General features: G+C 44.4%; 1 long non-coding RNA gene across 3 annotated transcripts; it reads left to right on the forward strand.

Annotated features, from left to right (window-relative positions):
* Positions 1–316: 316 nt before the first annotated feature.
* LOC113945712 lies at positions 317–2,868 on the forward strand. Of its 3 annotated transcripts, XR_003527175.1 has the most exons (4): positions 317–453; positions 629–1,441; positions 1,609–1,820; positions 1,942–2,868. It is a non-coding gene; the product is annotated as an uncharacterized LOC113945712 (long non-coding RNA). The 3 variants fall into 3 exon arrangements; XR_003527174.1 differs by having other exon boundaries at positions 629–1,820; XR_003527176.1 differs by having other exon boundaries at positions 629–1,796.
* Positions 2,869–12,459: the final 9,591 nt, after the last annotated feature.

Here is a 12,459-nt window from a genome sequence, read left to right on the forward strand (position 1 = left end):
AAACAGTGGCAAGAGAGTTGTGAAATACAAATAGCTTCTCTTTTTACTCTTCATCATTATGTTCAATATTGACTGCTCCCACTCACTCAGATTAGCTATATTTTGTAAACAGCAAATGCACTTTAAAAGTGCAGATTTTTTCCAAGGCTTTCTCAATTCTCCAGACGTAAAACTTTGCATTGATCTATTAAAATCACTCTTTCATTTACATAACTTCTAACAGGCTGTACCCTTTCCCATGGCATTGACCATGGTCTCTAACCTGTACTTTTCCCCACTGTTGCAAAACTACAAACCCCAGACCTACTACACCACATTTTTGACCGAGTTTTGTTTGACGATATTTCTCTTGTGATGACACAAACGTTCTGGAAAACATTCCCTAAACCTTGGCTCTTTTCTCACTTTCCATGCTTGATGTTCTAACTGTCCTGACACTTCTTGTCCAGAAAGGTAAGAGTGCAAAACTGGTGAATATTCCTAAGGGGTTGGTTGCACACTTGCCTTTCTAGTATTTAGATGAACATTTCAGCAATAGATATTGTTTAAAAGTCTAGTTCTGTACAGTATAAACATTACCTAAAAGTATTTTTGTAAAAATTCTGTATGAAATATTTGCGTCTTTCAGGTCCTCCTTCAACACTCAATTTCTCAAAGTACTGATTCTGAGTATGTTCTAGTACAAAACCTCTTTGCTGCTTCTACTCAGCCACAATCATCATCATCATCACTGGAGTGTTCAACTTCTGAGGCAAGAACTGAATACTGTTTTTCAGCACTAGAATGGTTAACAGCTGGCACGATATTTTTAAGTTAGCTATGTCAATTATTATGTCAATATTTCAACTTTTCCACTGGCTTGGGAGTTTAGTGCTGCTTTTGTTGCTTTTCCATTCTAATGTTCTGAACCCTCTTGAGCAACATCCCTCTGCCTCCACTCTCACATTTTCCCCTTTGTTCAGCTTTTTAAGAAACCACTTGCACTTGTATTGTGAGTGTAATCTATGGCAGAAATATTAGCTGTAGATTTTATAGCTGTATAAAATCTGGTATAAATATCACAACTCAGTCTTAATCACCAAATTTTTCAATATACCTCCAGTGTCAATGATTACACTATTTTAAATATGAAAAGGTCAGTTGTGGTACAGCATTTTCTCATTTGGAGAGATTTTCTTGGACTACAGATGCTTTGGAGAAATTAGTATCTGAAACCCGGACTGTCCACCTGGAATGTTTCTTAATTACAACAAAGAACAGGCTGTTTCTGTCAGCTCAGACTAGGAAGAATGGAGTTGCTCCCTTCATCATTGCTTTGATAAACAGATGGCCTGTGGCCACTTCTCCAGTGTGGAGCATATCATGGCTGGGAATGGAGCTGGTTCAATGCAGGAACTGCCTTCTTGTCACCTCCATGGCAGAAACGAGCTACAGGCAACAGGTTGGCCCTGACTCCAGTGCTAGGAATTGGCACCTTCAGAGCAGGAGATGTCAGGAAAAAGACTCTTTGTACTGGAGTTGATGCTTCTCCATTGCATTACCACAGTATAAAGGTGTAAAATGGTGCTGATTCTGTCACATCTTCACTCTTCTTTCATTCTGATCCAGTGTTGAGCCTCTCACTACAAGAAACACATTGAGGTGCTGGAGCATGTCCAGAGAAGAGCAACAAAGCTGGTGAAGGGTCTAAAGAACAAGTCCTGCAAGGAGTGATGAAGGAGCTGTGGGTGTGTAACCTGGAGAAAAGGAGGGTTGGGGGACCTTATCAACCTCTACAACTACCCGACAGTAGCCAGGTGGGGGTCAGCCTCTTCTCCCAGGTAACAAGAGACAGGACAAGAGAGAATGGCATCAAGTATTACATACCTGCAGCTGCTTTCTTTGTTAACATCACTGCACAGGTTAAGTATCTAAAACATCTTGGATCATGTTTCCTTACAGACACCATCTTAGTGAAGTGACAACAAACAGTGTAAGGACATTCCTAAAGGTATCAGAAGTACCCAGCTGAAAAAAATTCCTGAATGAGGCACTGGAATAATGGATAATGTTTACACAATGGATGTACTAAGGATGTTCTTCCTATAATGGCAACTTTCAAGCAAAAGGAGTATGTCAAAATGTCAAAAATTTTGGAGACTACAGCTCTAAGGAATAAGATTTCAACAACTGTCTTGGTTATTTAAGGACATTTTTCATAAGTTTGCACCGAAACCACGTGTCCACACTTCTTTCTAAGATGACACCCCCTTCAGAGAAGGCATGGAGATTACTCAGAGGCAGGTCCTGACCAGTATAACTGTGCACAAGCAAGAAAAGGGGATGGAGGGAGAGTCATCTGGCTGCTTTTTGGATGGGGAAGCATCACTTTGGTAGCCTTAGAAACAAAAACCATAAGCACAGCTGGCAACCACCTGGCCCCAGGCTATGCCTTGCCCTTCTCAGAGCACAGCAGGAGAGGATGTGGGCAGTGTTGAACAGAGATCCCACAGGAGAACCTGAGCTCTGCAGGAAGTGGTGTCTGACTCAACAGCGAGGCAGCAGAGCTCAGGGCACTGCACTAGTTCAGGGACTAGGGCTTGAATGTGATTTAACACATACAGCCCAGACTAGAGTCATCATCAAAGACTTTGTGGCTGCTCTTGGGAAAAGGCCTATTCCCAGTGACTTGGTGACAGGCAAAGAGCTGCTGTTTGTACTTCCAGAGCTTAGTCACTTTGGAAGTTTAAGCAAGAAGCAAGCATTCTTCAATTCCTGTCCTGATAAACCAAGTGATGCTGTTCTGAATGGTTTCTCAGCACTGCCTCGGGGAACACCATTCCAGTAGAGATAAAGCTTATGTGCATATCATTTCTTCAGTGACCCCTTTGGATAAGAAGTGCTATTTAAGTGTAAGATCTTATCTGTGCAAATCTTATCTGCCACCAATATATTGGCTTTGTATCAGTCTTTGCCCAAGATCATGCCAACTCTCCCAGCCTTTTTTCCTCTGTTATGCCCTGTTCCAGAGGAATATAGCAGGAGGCTCATACTACTTAGCTTACCAACTATAGGCCAGGTAAATAGCTGGGTGCTTCATTTTTCCCTCATTAGGTGGGACTGTCTACACAAAGCAGTTGTGGGATAGAAAAGGACACCTCCTGTGCACAAGCACAATGTAAGTCTTGGACCAAAAATTAATTTATTCTGGGTGTTTGATCTGAGATATCACACAGGACCTCTTTTTCTGATATTAGGTCATTCTGCTTCCTGAAGACCAGTATCCTCCTGGACAACAGAAAATGGACTCACTCAAGCTCATTAACCCCTTCCCTGACCTCTAAGCCCCCACTGTCACCAGCTATGTACCCTGATGCCTCCAAACCCAAGGTAGCTTCACTGTTGTGCTGACCAGCTTTTCTTCATGAAACATTCCAGCAAGCACATAACTCCCAGTCTGGGTAGCTTGGTTACAAGTTTTGATCTGATTTTAAAAGAACCACCTTCAAGCAGGAGAGAAAAGTGGCTGTTCTCTCTTACAGGGATGGGTGGTGGGGGAAGGAGGGAAGGGTAAAGACCTCAAAGAATTCCTATAAGTGACAGATTTCACCCATATCTTCAGCCTTTAAAAATTCTGTTCAAGGGAGAAATACTACAGCCAGCGTGTCCAAAAAACTTTACTTCTATGAAAGCCAGTCAAGTCCAACCAAAATATCTCTTTCAACTTCAGTTGTGGTTGGATTGGGCCCTTAAACTGAGCAAGGCAGCAGGCACCAGCAGAACAAACTAAGATGTTATTGTTGCTGAGTTGTAAGGAGATTTAATGATTTGGAAGAGCATTATTGTTAACAGCTTAGTTATACTGTAATAACCACCAAAAAGACATTTACACAAATTTCCTGCACACTAATACTGATCATAACAGCCTTTAGATCATGGTCCTATTTCCTGTAACCATATATAAATGCATATAGAAGACCACTGTCATGATTCAGTGACTGTTCAGTGACAAAGTGATTAGGTAAGTACTGATTTTTCAGAAGAATCCAATGACAAACAAGGCCAAATGCCAAGTATTTAGGAAATATGGGTATTTAGAAATAAGATTACAACATCCATGTCAGAAATATCTAGAGTTGGAAAAGAATCAGGTAAATTGCAACATCAGTTCTACCAAGTAACCCTTCCTCTCCAAAGCCACTTTGATGTTCTAGTCAAATATTTCTGACTCCAGATCAAACCCAGTTCTGGTTTTGCCACAAGCATTTTTAAAAAGAATTTGTCAAGGACTTGGGGTTTTGCTTCTGTAGACCAGTAATCAGGTTGTCAAAATAACCACCACCACACCTATGGAGCAGGGAGCACATGTTTTTTCCTATCAGTGTCAGAAAAAGTGAATTAGTGCTTAAACTACATATACATATTCTCATAACTGTGGGTTCCTGGTACCTGTGTGTGCTTTCAAGCACCCACATCAGTCAACACAGCAAGTTCCTACGTCTATGGCTCAGAAAGAATTGATTTGCACTAGGAAAAAAAGGACTGTGGCAGTCTTCCAACTGGAAAAGGAGTTGCTGCCTTCTCAAAGACATCCTCTCAACTTTCCTGGCAAAGTCTTTCCATGAGTAGAGCTTTCTCCATTGGATCCTACCAAAAGAAAGGTACTAAAAATGTGGAACTTACACACCAATCTCCAAAGGATAACACTGTCTCATGAGGGATACATGGCACATATAGCTTGGGTTTCTCTTTTTCCTGGAACAACGAGGTCAGGAGTATTGTATACATTCACTCTGATCTCCTCAAGGAGCACAGCTCAGGAGAAGACCTTGCTTCAACAGGTGGGTCTGACCATCCGAGTCTGGATGCTTGCAGACTATGGTGCCTTGCAATTGTAGCAGGGCATCACAGAACAAAACTTGCATCAATTTTGCCATTAAATGGCAACACCCAATGTCTGAACACCTTAAAGGCTGTGGGGAGCTCAAGGAACTGGAACTCTGCTTCTGTGAGGGGTAGAAATCCACCGGGAATGTTTCATTTCCAGGAGGTTAATGTTTCTGACACAGCAGAATTGCCTGGACTGGTTGAAAGTTAAGAGACAAATTGATTGTTTAAATTACAGGGACAGAATGGGAGAAAAGGGGCCTGTAAAAAGCAAGTGTTTGCTGTGCTTGGAAGACAGGATACAGCACTGGGGGGTTACCACAGTGCCTCATGCAGTCAGGTCTAGTATTTCCAGAGTATATCAGCATTATCCCACTGGGATGTCCTCATCTTGAGATCATACGTTGCAGCGTGTGACAGCCTACTCATGGATCCTCTGCAGCATGTCTCAGGCTCTGCTATGGAAAACCAAGGCCTTATAAAGGAGAAGAGAACTAATGACACTTTTCCAGTTCTCCTACGCTGTCACAGATAGTCCATTTGCAGAGCATTTGTCACAGGTGAGTTGACCATCTCCTGCAGCACATCTCGTGTCACTCACCCTGAAGGACAGGCAGAAGAATCAGAAGATAATGACTGTGTGTGAAAGGGTACAAAACACCAGGGTCAAGAAGGAAAGAGGAGGGGCTGAGGAGCTGGGATTCATAGCTAAGGGCTCTGCTTATGCCATGGATTCACTCCAGGGCCTTGGAAAATGTACTTCGCTCCTGTCTGCGAGTAAAGTCAGGTAGAAGTCTCCATACGACCTGTGACAGAAACAAAGCACTTAAAGGAAAGCCAGGGAGACAGAAGACACTGTGGCTGCTTCACAAACAAGCCAATACCATTTCCAAGCTACAGAGAACCTCAGATGAATGGAGTTCTATCTCTGTTTACATTTCATTATTTCATTTGGTCCTAAGCAGGAAGCATAAATAACTTTATGGCAACGTATCAAATAGGACAAGATAGTCAAACCATTTCCCTCTCCAAGCCTCCTAACTGTGTTCCAGGATGTCTCTAACCACCATTCCCATCCTCCAAAGTGGATTCTGGGGTGGTGACAGAATGTAGGTGGAACAGAAATTCCTCTGAGAGAAGAGAGGAGTCACAGGCCTCATGGGACATCTCTCAGAGGTGCCTCATTAATCACGGACTACTTTAAATGTAAATACTTTCTGTCTCTCAGCACCTTTTTCTGGTAAAATATATTGATGGTATAAACTGTTACAGCAATGCAGCAGGAAGCAGAACACATGCTGCAAACCACTGATGTGAAATATAGTCCACTGGATGCAGGGCAGACTCTTCTTCATGGGGAAGCAAGGCACATCCTTACCAAGGAAAGCTGGCCTAGGCCAGGTGAGACTGGAAGAGAAGGTCACATCCTGGCTGTGGAATGGGAAGGCAGACAAGGACTTTCTGCAGACCAGGACTGAGGAGGGAGACTGAGAGGTCAGGAAAAGCAGCATGACCAGGGTAATGGTGGTGTTCCCAGAACAGCCTGTTGCACAGCTTCCAAGCACAGTTTCAGTGCAGTCCTCAGCACAACACAACCTCACCCTTCATCTCAGACTCTTCTTCCTCTTTCCCTCTCTGCCCACGGCGCAGTGGGCAGCACTGCCTGGGAACTGCCAGGGAGAAGCAAGAGAAATAATCCAAGCACCTTCCCAGGCTGCTTGGTCTGAGCAAGGAACTGTCTTCTTTTAGGATCAAACAGGGGTTCCAGCTGTCCCCCATGAAAAAGGGGACAAGCTCTGTCCGTGTCAGGTACAACGACCTCATCTTTCTCCTCATGCAGGACCTCTCACTCCCTGCATGAGGAGAGTTCTCTCTAGTCAGCAGAAGGGCAGAACCTGAGGAGGTGGATTCAGCACTGTGGACAAAGGGAGAACACGCCCCCATCACAGTTAAGTGCTGAAGACCAGGTGATGGGAGCGCACCAAAAAGAGGTTTCTGCTCCTTTCTCCCTCAGAGAGGGACAGTGAAACTGAGCAAGACACTGGTGGCCTTATTTGACTGCAGGGAGCTCCTGCTTAAAATAGCTGTTCTAGTGCTGCCACAAAGCATTTTCTTCATAAAATACTGGGCAGAAGTAGATGCTAGCAAAACTGAGGAGAGAAAGAAGCACAGAGAAGCACTTAAAGGCTCTGATAAGTTTCTAGTGAGAAGCAGCACTCTCTCTTACTAAACCAAGTTCAATCTGCCAAAATCTTCTGTTGTTCTGCTCCTTTAAATGGATAAATTGTGAAAATCTGTAATCACAGAACATTGATTTAGGAGATGGAGTTAAACGAGACTTTCCTGACCCAATCTGGTCCAGAGCAGGGTACTTTGTTGGGTAAAGGCAGGAGGTCCCTGACCAGCCTGTGGGGCTCAGCAGCACGTTCCCCAAGCTGAGGGGAGCACAGCACAGCTGTGTCCTACCCATGCTCAGAGTATGCATTGGGATGAGAGAGGTTTATTAATATTGTCACATGAAACAAACTGTATGAAATTATTGAGACAACCAAGAGAGTCCAGTCCTGACATGCTCTTTAGTTCCGAAACCAATATTTATCTCTGTATGACAGAAAGAGGAAAGATTGGTGGAGTGTAATAAAAGGGAAATGAAGGTTCAGGACAAATTCCATTTCCCTGCTGTAGACCAGTTACAGCCAAGATCCCAACAGCTTGGAGAGTATGCAAGGAAAAGTGGAGAAAAATAATAGACATAACACAGGAAGTTCTGAGCATGTCATTCTGTTTTCAGCTACTCAAAAAGAGATGAAAATAACTCTGTTTTCCACATCCTGCTGTGTTATACTGTTGACAAAGCCTCTCTTACTTGCTTTAACAATAAGCCACGGTATCACCAACCCCTTGTAATCCCTCTGTCGATGCCCTCACTCAGGATGGGCCATCTGGGAGGACTATCAGAAGCCCAGCAGCAGAAAATGAACAAGATACATTTGCAATCCTTTCCCTTGTAAATCCTGGGGCCCCAGGAAGCAGGAAGAGTTTTGCCTTTTGGCTTCATAGGCATGTGGATTGAATATAGATACCAGCTAAGCACAAGCAGGGATGCAATCCCAAATTATTCATTCCTTTCAATCTTCTGCAGTGAGCTCCAAGAGAGCTCCTGCACAGTGGCAGCAGGAATGTTACTTAAGCCATGCATTGTAGGCTGGCAGTGAGACAGCAGTGCCAGTGGGAAGTCAGGCCTGGATAGATGGGGAACCTTTAGACTTGTGGCAGTCTCAGGCCAGGAACATAATCTCTCTCAGGATGCACCTCAGACCATTGAGCCCGTGGGTGAAGGAAGCAGATGAGGGGCATAAGCAAGAATGAGGTGAGAGTCTGCTCAAACCCTGCCATAAATTCCCAGTTGCCTGTATTTTATGACCAGGAAAGAAGCAAGGAAGAGTCCTTTCCCATCATTTAAATTCATCTGTCCCAAACACCCACTCGGACTTGGTCCCAATTCTGGCTGGGTTTGCAGACCCCACAGGGACAAGTCAGTCACCAGGAGCAAAGGGAGACACGTGTCTACCACTGACAGTCACAGCAACCTCCGTAACCAACTTACTCATCTGCTCCTGTTCCATAACACAACCTGTCTGCTCCAAATCATGTGGAAAATCTGGGGATGACTGGGCAAAGCCTTCACACACCGGGTGACTCACGCACGTACCGCCTGAGCTGCTCTGAATTTTCTCAAGCCCTCATATCCTGGGAAACTGGCGAAAAAGCTTATTCCAAATGTTAAAGAGACATGGTTGAAACACGCCAGTGCAAACCTGGCCTGCACAAATGATCCATTACCATCAACAGGAGTGTTTTCTCTGGCTTCAGCAGGTTGATTATCAAGCCAAAGCTAAGGAAAAGGAAGAGAAGATCACCAGCTTCTTGAATTTATACTGTTTAGAGCAGCTATGATCTAGACATGCTCCCTAATGGTGAAGGGGATAGGACAGCAGCCATAAAACACATCTATGCTTTCAGTAAACCACAGCATGTCACACAATGACAACTACTAAGTGTTAAAAAAGCCACTTGGGAAGTGTGGCAGAGAGTTAAATTGTGTGACAAAACAGACTCCTCCTGTAGTTTGCTGGTGCTCTGCGGAGTCTTGGAAGTGCCTCCAGCACCTGAGACAGGTGGGAAAGCACATCCATGTAACACAGCCATTCACAATACTCATCCCAAGGGCTATGTGTCCTTCCAGCTCCTGTTTGTCCCCTACATAACTTAAGGCATCACATCTTTACCATCCCAAGAGCAGGAGGAGCTGACACAGGACTGTGTTCACAAGGTCCTGTCTTTATTCCTCTCCCTGCTCTGGCCAACATGCCACCAGTGGCAGGGGACAGACCTCAGTGACAGCTCAGTGCCCTGCAGTGTAGCACCAAAAGGAGCCAGAAGTAGCCAGACACACAAAGGCTTGACCTTTTACTCTTACTTGACTGCCATTTTTTCCAGGAACTCATTAAAACTACAAATAAAATGAAGTTTCATTCAGATGGATTTTTGTGCTGAAATGGGAGATGGGTGAAAAGAAATAAAAGCCCCTCTTCATAAAAAATGGAATCATGTGTCCCTGCCTTTAAACTTGTTTTCATAACCACTTTCAGAACAGAAAATTCATTAAATCTGATCCTTTCCCACAAAGATCTCAATTTCAACAAAAATTTTCTAATAAAAACACTTTCATGGAAACATTTGTGGCCAACTTGCATTTTATTCTATTCCTAGAATATGCACCTTATGGGTCTGGAAACAAGATGGTAATTGTAGGGGGAACAGGTAAATTTTTTACTTTAGTGAGTTTTTCTTAAGGACCTTTCTCTCACCCAACAATAGGAAATGCTCTAATTCACATTTGGTTTCTGCTGGCAAAGATTTTCAAAACTCCATGGAAAAAGGCTGAGGCTGCTATTTGACTGTACCTCTGCCTCCCAGCATCAGAACAGACACTCAGACATGATTTCACCATTTCACTGCTCAAGCAAAACAACAGCCAAGCCCAGTCCTGCCAATATCCAGACTCTGGAGCCATTAACCATTCCCTATTGCTGTGGGCCTTGCTTGCAAGTGAGACATTAACCAACAGCTGCAGATATTCTTCTGCTCTTCAACACCCTCCCAAACTCTTTGTCCCCACCAGCATCTAACAGGAGCCAGTACATACAGAGACATCACGATCAAATTCATGCCAGGCAAGAAGGACAAAGTCACAGATATGAGAAAATGGGATTATCTGCTTCATTGCTGCTTGCTCTGGAAAAGTTGCAAAGTCCAGGACAGTAAAATTTCCACTGAGCTTGCATTTTCTGTGATGTAACTCTCTTAAATGATTTAAAAAAAAAAAAAAAAAAAAAAAGAATTAAAAATGCAAACCTGCTGCTGACAAAATACCATGTAAACGGTGTCACTTGTGACTAGGCTTGTCACAGTCCACTGACAGGCTGAGGAGCAGGAGGCTTTTCTTCAGCAAAGAGATTAAGCATGTATCTGTTTCACCCTCAGTACAAAGGAGAGGGCATCACCCCTCGGGGAAGCTCTGAGACCCAGCTCTTCCTTTGCATGGCCTTCTGCCCACTGACTTCACCTTGTCGTCATTCTAATAAACAGAACAAAGTCATTGCTTCTCTCTAAAGAGCCACCAACAATGTGTAAAGGCAAGCACCCAGCTAAAGACCCAAAATGTAGGTGGCACAAGGGAAACTGGGCTCTGCTGCTCCACCTCTCCCCTCCTGGCTGCATCTGCCCTGTCACACCTGATCCAGGGCTGTGTCCAAGCAGGAGCCGTACACAAGTCACACTCCTGCTGTTTAACAGCACAACAGGATGGAGAGAGTTCAAAACAATCAGTCTTCCCCCAAGTTCAAGCTGTTCTTGGGTGCCACATTCACATGGCTCCAGTTCTCCATTTCCAAAACACAGAACTGGATGAAGCTTGGTTCCATTCAGGGTGCACAATCTGGATGCATCTGTGCTGGAAGCAGGGAGTTTGGTCACTGCTGGGTTTTCCAGGTCAGGAATGGGAGATGAGCTTTCTGACCCACCTCTCACTGGAAACACTGGCACTCCCAGGATTTATTTTCAGATTACCTTCCTTTGCTCACTGCTTTAGGACAGTAGGACCCTAAAACTTTGCCCTAAAGGCAAACAGTGCTTTGTGCCATTCTTGTTCTTCCTTTCAGCAACAAAGGAAGACTCTTCTGCCCTGTTAGATCTGACTGGAAACAAGGCTTTGGGACCTCACTTTCTAAGGATGAGGCAAAGCACTGAAATTGCAGGATTTATCTTAATGTGGCCTCTTCAGGAGAGGGAGAAATGTCTCCATTCAATTAAACAGGACTGATGACCAAGGGTAGTACCAGTTTCACTTTCATGGGACTCAGCCTTGTGAACTCAGTGCCAGGACAATACAGCTCACAAATTCTTGTCCAAATGCTGCAAAAGTTGTGCTCAAATTCACTGAATATTCCACACATCCAGAAATACTGCTACGAAATTAAGTATTGGTGAAAAAAATGCATGCATGTTTTACTTCAGATATTTTTCTGAATCTTAGAAAGGACAAAACACCAGGGAAAAAATTGAACACGTATCCACACATCTAGTAATCCATGGATTTCTCAGCTGCTCAGTCTAGCCACACTTTCTAGGAAACACATCTGAACTCAAAGCAGCAAGATCTCAACACGACCCAAAGTGCAAACTGCATGTGAGATCCATTTGTAAGACTGATCTATCCTAGAAATTTTTGCCAGGGCTGTAGCTGTCATGGAGTTGTATAGACATGTTTGTTGCAAATGCAGTAGCAGGCAAAAGGCACAGGAACACATTCTGCAGTGGGAGAGGAAGGGGATCGTTTGCTCAGGGAATACTGTTTGGTTCACTGATAAATATTCTGAAGGTAAAAATAATTTAATTTCTTGTCTCCTGGAGAGATAAAAGGGGCTGGTCCAGCTCCCATCACATGACCAATTTGACCAAGAAACCAGATCTGCTCCAATTGAGCCCCACAGAGCAGGCTCTCACAAAAATGGGAACCTCTCCTCATCTGAACTTTTGGAAACCCTCCTGTCTCTATCAGTAGGGAAACACCAGCAAAAACACAGGCCACAACACCATTCCACCAGAGCTGGTCCCCTGGGTCCCTGCCTTGTCTATCCCACCAGACAGCCACCATCCCTGACACCTGAAGTCCTTCCACAGCTCACAAAAAACAGATCCTCCAAGTGCCTTGGATGTGCCCCAGACGCAGGCTGAGCATGGCAGGATGGTGACTGTGCTCTGAGTGTGTTTTGGGAAGAGCATGGCAGCATCAGGTTGGCACTGACCCAACTGCCAAGTCACCCAGGGCAGCTGCCTGCCAGTGCCAGCCCTCAGGACTCATTTCCCCACCAGTTATTTCTGCAGTGTTTGGGCTCCTCGCTGTTTACCTTAAACCCCAGCCATTTCTGCTAATCCAGAGAAGGGGTGGAAGACTCTTACAACCATCATGTTGATCAGCACAAGCTCAGTAACAGCTTCTCTGCAACTCCCTGCCTGGCACAAGCCTCC

This window comes from Corapipo altera, unplaced genomic scaffold, assembly GCF_003945725.1.
Source record: "Corapipo altera isolate COAL_440 unplaced genomic scaffold, ASM394572v1 55, whole genome shotgun sequence".
Classification (NCBI taxonomy): domain Eukaryota; kingdom Metazoa; phylum Chordata; class Aves; order Passeriformes; family Pipridae; genus Corapipo; species Corapipo altera.